Raw genomic sequence first — 5,387 nt, 5'->3', positions numbered from 1 at the left:
CATTTTGCTATAAGTTTGATTGCATAATTGCTGTTAATGGTGTTAATCGTCTGTTTGTTTACGTCTTTTATTGATTTTTCTGAACATTTTTGCCGTATGCACATAAACTGACAGTCACCACTGATAAGCTACTACTAAATATTGTAGAAACTTAATTTTCTGTAAAGTTGCTTTGCAATGATTTGTATCGTAAAAAGCGCTATAAAAATAAACTTGAATTGAAAACTTGAATTTAATTATTTGAACACATAAGATTTTCTCATCAACATATTTGCTTGAGGATATAACATACAGTGTTGCCTATACATGTTCTCATCATCAAAATAGACACCCTCTACCACACTGCTTTGGTCCTCAGACCTAGACAGAACTGGGCCTTGAGAGGTTTGAGGTGCAGGTCTGGATCAATGTGGTATAAATCTTTTTGAAACCTGCAGACTGTGTCTTCACCTCCCTGAATTTCTCAACCACTGGTTGTGCCAAAAAGCTCAAAGGGTGAAACTGATGCATCGAAGAGGAGGATCCTCTCTTTTCCCCCGATGTCAGCCAAGCTGATCCACAGATGCCTCTCTGTTGGCACCATAGCCACCATCGATTGACCAATCATGACAGGTGCTTGCTTAGTGGACCGGAGAACAACATCCGTAATCCAGCACAGCTCTGGCACTGCATCAGTGGAAAGGCCCTGGCTGTGTTCCAGACAGAAATCACTCATGTAGTCTGCAATGAGTGATTTGAGGTCTCATACGCTTCCAAGAGAGATCTAACCTGTCTGTAGCATGACCCATAAGCTTCAGAAGTTCATTGTATGTGGTCAGGCAGGCTGTGAGGCCTCCATAACTTCTTCGGCCTCCACAACCAGAAGACTGCTATCTCCTGGATCAGATGACACTAAAGAAAACACTTCAGCATCCAGCAGATCAATTGAGTCAGTGAAAGGATAATGAGAAAGTGCTATACCTCATATGAATTCCTCCACCAACTTGACTTGCGATCCCCAAGATTTAAGTCTCAGCTGGGTTAGGCTGGAGCAGGTCCCCAAACATAGGGGAAAGACACATGTCCTAATTCCCTTGAGAAAAGGGACAAACATGATCGGAGCTTATTGATAGAAAAGCTCTCACAATGTGCATATTCTGTTCCCTCAAGAACAGAACACACATATCGTCAACCAAACAGAAAATGCACAAGTCATGTGTCATCAGTTAAGATGACACTGTGTTAAGTGGCAGCCTGTTGTAGAAGCACAGGGAATTAGTTTTCATTACATCTATTTCATTACATCTATGACATGAGATGAGATGCATCTTCTTCAGTGGTTTGGATATTATCTGCTGCTCTACATTGTATTTGGGTCATTGTTAAAGAATGGAAGTCATGCTTGGAATACTGCTGGCATTGTTTATACACACGATCAGCTGATTGTTCTTTACATCGCATGCAATCTTTTTGTACAGCGTGAGTTGGCACCTTGCTGAAATCGCACAGAAATAGCACGGAAATCACACAGTGTATGCCCAGCTTAATGTGCTGTCATGAAGAGTGCACTAAGCTCAACTCACTTTAAAGGCTCAAAATTATCTTTCTGTAGTGTCTGTAAGACCACTAAGAGATCCCAAGAGGGGATGAGGTGAAGTCTTGGAAGATTAATCTCCGTGCACTTCTCAGGAATCGAATAATAAGATTGTGCTTTCCAGCTGATCTTCCATCCACTGTGTGATTTTTAATTTGCTGCTGTCAGAGCCACATATACTTGTGGACAGAGATAGGTGCCTTTCCAGGCCTTCTTGGAGAAAGGGAAGCACTAGCTGCGTTTACATAGACCAGGGGTGCCCAACCCTGCTCCTGGCGATCGACTGTCCTGCAAAGTTCAGCTCCAACCCTAATCAAACACACCTGAAGCAACTAATTAAGGTCTTCAGGCTCACTTAAAAATTAAAGGCAGGTGTGTTTGATTAGGGTTGAAGCTAAACAACGCAGGACAGTCGATCGCCAGGAGCAGGGTTGGGCACCCCTGACATAGACCCTACTAATCCGATCGTAATAGGACTTGAAGCAAAATCAGAATTTAAAAAAAAGTCACATATAACCACATCAATTGGATTTGAATTGACCAGATCCGGTTCAGATTTTTTTTTTATCGGATTGTAAGGGGTGGTTTATTAGGGGAGGACATGTAAACACATGATCGGATTGAAAACTGAAAATGGAAAGTACTGCGCATGTGCAGTGACTTAAACATAGCATAATGACATATGACGTGCAGAACGAGCTGTTCTTCCTGGTGAATAAACTGTCATAAATGAGTGTCCCATTATTATAAAACTTCCCTTTCACTCAGCGTCTGTGAAGTTATGCAGCACAATGTTCCACCAGTCCTTATTTAAGACTATCATCTAGAGTCAACTGGTTTTGTGTGCGACAAGGGGCACTTTTACTGCTTTTTAAAGTAAGCAGCGCAGCACAACAGTTCATGTGCTGATCGTCGCCCAATTAGGACCCAGAAGTAGATAAATATCAAGTGTGCTTTATAAAACAGTATGCAGCAACAGTGGGAAACTCTGTATATTCATGCAGTTTGCACGTCAAAAGAATAAATCCGATCAGAAGCTTGTGACATATAAACACGCATATCAACCCGATCACTTTATTTAGTGTTCATGTAAACACTACGTTCAGATTCGTCAATCAGAATGAATTCATTCCAATGGAAGCAAAAAGTATCCATGTAAACGTACTCACTGATTCAAAACCATGTCTTCCCCACAGAATTAGCACCGAGCACTGCACAAGTCCCACTTCAGGGCATTTAACCACCTGGCAGAGGGTGCTCTCACCTGAGTGATTGTGTCTATCACAGCTGTTGATAGCCCTGTAAATTCTTTGTCACATAAAGGGACCAAGCGTGGATGTTCCAGAGGTATGGGGGCAGGTGCCATATGGTGCCCTGCTCCTGACAAATAAGGTCCTTCCTCAGGGGGATTTGCCACAGGATTGAAAAAAAAAAAAAACATTTTGCAACATTTGGTCCAAAATGAAAATGAATATTAAATGTATTTTGCATTTGCCATTTTCTATACTAGTTTTAATATATCAATGAAATACATATAACGCTTTATAAATTGCAAAATTAAAATTAAAATGTATACCCAAATTGATTAGATATGTTTAACATGTACAAGCAAAAACTGTAGCAAAATTATCATTTAAATGCTATTTTTCCTAAATGCATTTAGTCTTACATGACACTAGGATTGCATTTTCATCATAATACCGTGTGGTAATTGTAGCAAAATGCAGTGTTATTTTTATTTCCATTTTATAGTTTATTCTCTCTCTTCTAATCCATAATGGAGCACATGGCACCTAAGTGTCATATCTGTTTCAACATCTTTCACTGTTTACACTTAAATGGATGTATGTGAGCAAATAGAAAGTGCAATTCAACACTTATTTACCTATTTGCCACCTTACCTTATATTTTATTCCTCTCTTTTAATCCGTAATGAAGCGCACATCCTGTGAAACCTAAGCATCACCTGCCCCATGATCTCTCATTGTTTACAGCCACTGGACACTGTGGTTGAGGCACGTGACTTTGAATATTAAAGTTAACTCACCTTGGCTGTGACACCTACGCCTAGTTCTGGTGAAGTGTCATCTGGGGCAGACAGAGGAGTAGCAGCATTTTTGTTTGCTTATGTGTATCAATCTGAATATAAACGGTGAGCAATCTTGGCGCAGGTGCAATTCTTAGGTGTCGCATGCTTCATGGATTAGAACAGAGAAATAAAATGGAAATAAAAATAAAATTCTCAGAAAAGCTGTGGAACTGACTTCTCCATGTTCCCAATTGGCCTTGAACTTTCTGCGTTTGCCACCAATTCTTAAAATACCCCAGACAAGTAGTGATGGGACGATTGATAAAAGGGCTCCGATGGTCTGACACAGTTTTCCAACCTCTACTGTATCACACATTGTGCAGATGCTTGTATTGAAATGACAATACCATGTGACTGATGATGTCTGAAGCTTTGAATGTCATGTAGTATTGGTAGGTCGGACAGCTGGTTTGAAAAAAATGGGCGCTTCACGATCCCACCTGATGCATAAAATGAAAATGATTATTCAGTCACTTCAAGGGCTGTCAGTAGGACATTTAATCATGTTTTATAAAAAGAACATAAGAGTAACAGCTCACCCAAAATATTTTTTTTTAACCACCCACGTCAGTTATTTATTACGATCACATATTTGTGTATTTTATATTGTTGATCAATATGTGAATCCATTGACCAAGCTACACATGACACAAGTTGTGGTCTCATTGGCAAATTAATTTAGATGAGATTATATCAGATTAGATAGAATTGATAGTATTGATCCCAGATTGATTCTATTGTATGTCACAGATTTCCGAAGCTTTGTTTGGTCACAAGCTTTTTAAAATGATTTACTCCACAATGAACTCAAACTTGTGTGGGCTCTGGAGTGGACTCACAGACTGGAGTGGGCTCTGGAGTGAACTCACAAACTGAAGCAGGCTCTGGAGCGGGCTCTTGAGTGAACTCTGAGGACTCTTGAACTGAAGTGGGCTCTTGAGTCCTTACAGGTAGGTTCTGGTTATGATCCATTACCTTCCCCTCTTGGCAGAGCTGCAAGTACCCGGAGAAGTTCCAGATTTCCAATGACTTTACCAGCTCCATCTCCCAATGTAATAAGAGATCATCCAGACAGAGGTTAAAAGTGATTTTAAAGTCTGCATCGTTGCAACCCAGCCTTTCCACACTTCCACTACAAGGTATTGCCAAACCTTGAACATGGACTTGTCTCTCAGGCAGCAGATTGAAAATCTGGGCAATATTGAAAATCCAATAGAAGCTTTATTGTGGTCCCAAAAACAGTAATCCACATCAAGGCAAAAAGCAGAAAACATTGCACAAGGTAATCCTCATACACATAACCCGCAAACACAAAGTAACATAAGCAATAATACGGCAAGCAAAGACACAGACCACAAGGTATAAATACAGGTGAGCTGAGTATCTCTTAATCACACACAGCTGAGGGTAATCAGAGCAAAGGGTGATGGGAACTGAAGTCCATAAGCAACGGGCAATGATCCAGGAGGAGTGTCCTCTTGTGGCTGTCATGTGCACTCCAGCAGATGGCTGTGACAGCGGTATTATGATGAAAATGCAAGTGTCCCAAGTGTCCTACCCGTACAGTAAGTCTAAATGCATTATGTATTTATTTTACATATTAAAACTAGTGTAGGAATTGGAAATGTAAAATATATAAAATGCTGAATATTCATTTTCATTTTGTACCAAATGTTGCACACATGTATGCAAAAATGTACATTTAAATACAGAAATATATTGCCA

General features: G+C 40.1%; 1 long non-coding RNA gene across 3 annotated transcripts; it reads right to left on the bottom strand.

Moving 5' to 3' along the window:
- Positions 1-251: 251 nt before the first annotated feature.
- Positions 252-5,001, bottom strand: LOC122137510. Of its 3 annotated transcripts, none has more exons than XR_006154911.1 (4): positions 4,502-5,001; positions 2,838-4,102; positions 961-1,072; positions 252-891 (listed from the first exon to the last, which is right to left on the bottom strand). It is a non-coding gene; the product is annotated as an uncharacterized LOC122137510 (long non-coding RNA). The 3 variants fall into 3 exon arrangements; XR_006154909.1 differs by having other exon boundaries at positions 4,532-5,001; XR_006154910.1 differs by lacking the exons at positions 2,838-4,102; positions 4,502-5,001 and adding an exon at positions 1,563-1,870.
- Between the last annotated feature and the right edge of the window lie 386 nt (positions 5,002-5,387).

Source organism: Cyprinus carpio, chromosome B5, assembly GCF_018340385.1.
Source record: "Cyprinus carpio isolate SPL01 chromosome B5, ASM1834038v1, whole genome shotgun sequence".
Classification (NCBI taxonomy): Eukaryota; Metazoa; Chordata; class Actinopteri; order Cypriniformes; family Cyprinidae; genus Cyprinus; species Cyprinus carpio.
Note: the sequence above shows the minus strand (reverse complement) of the source record. Positions and strands in the feature narration are given on the sequence as shown.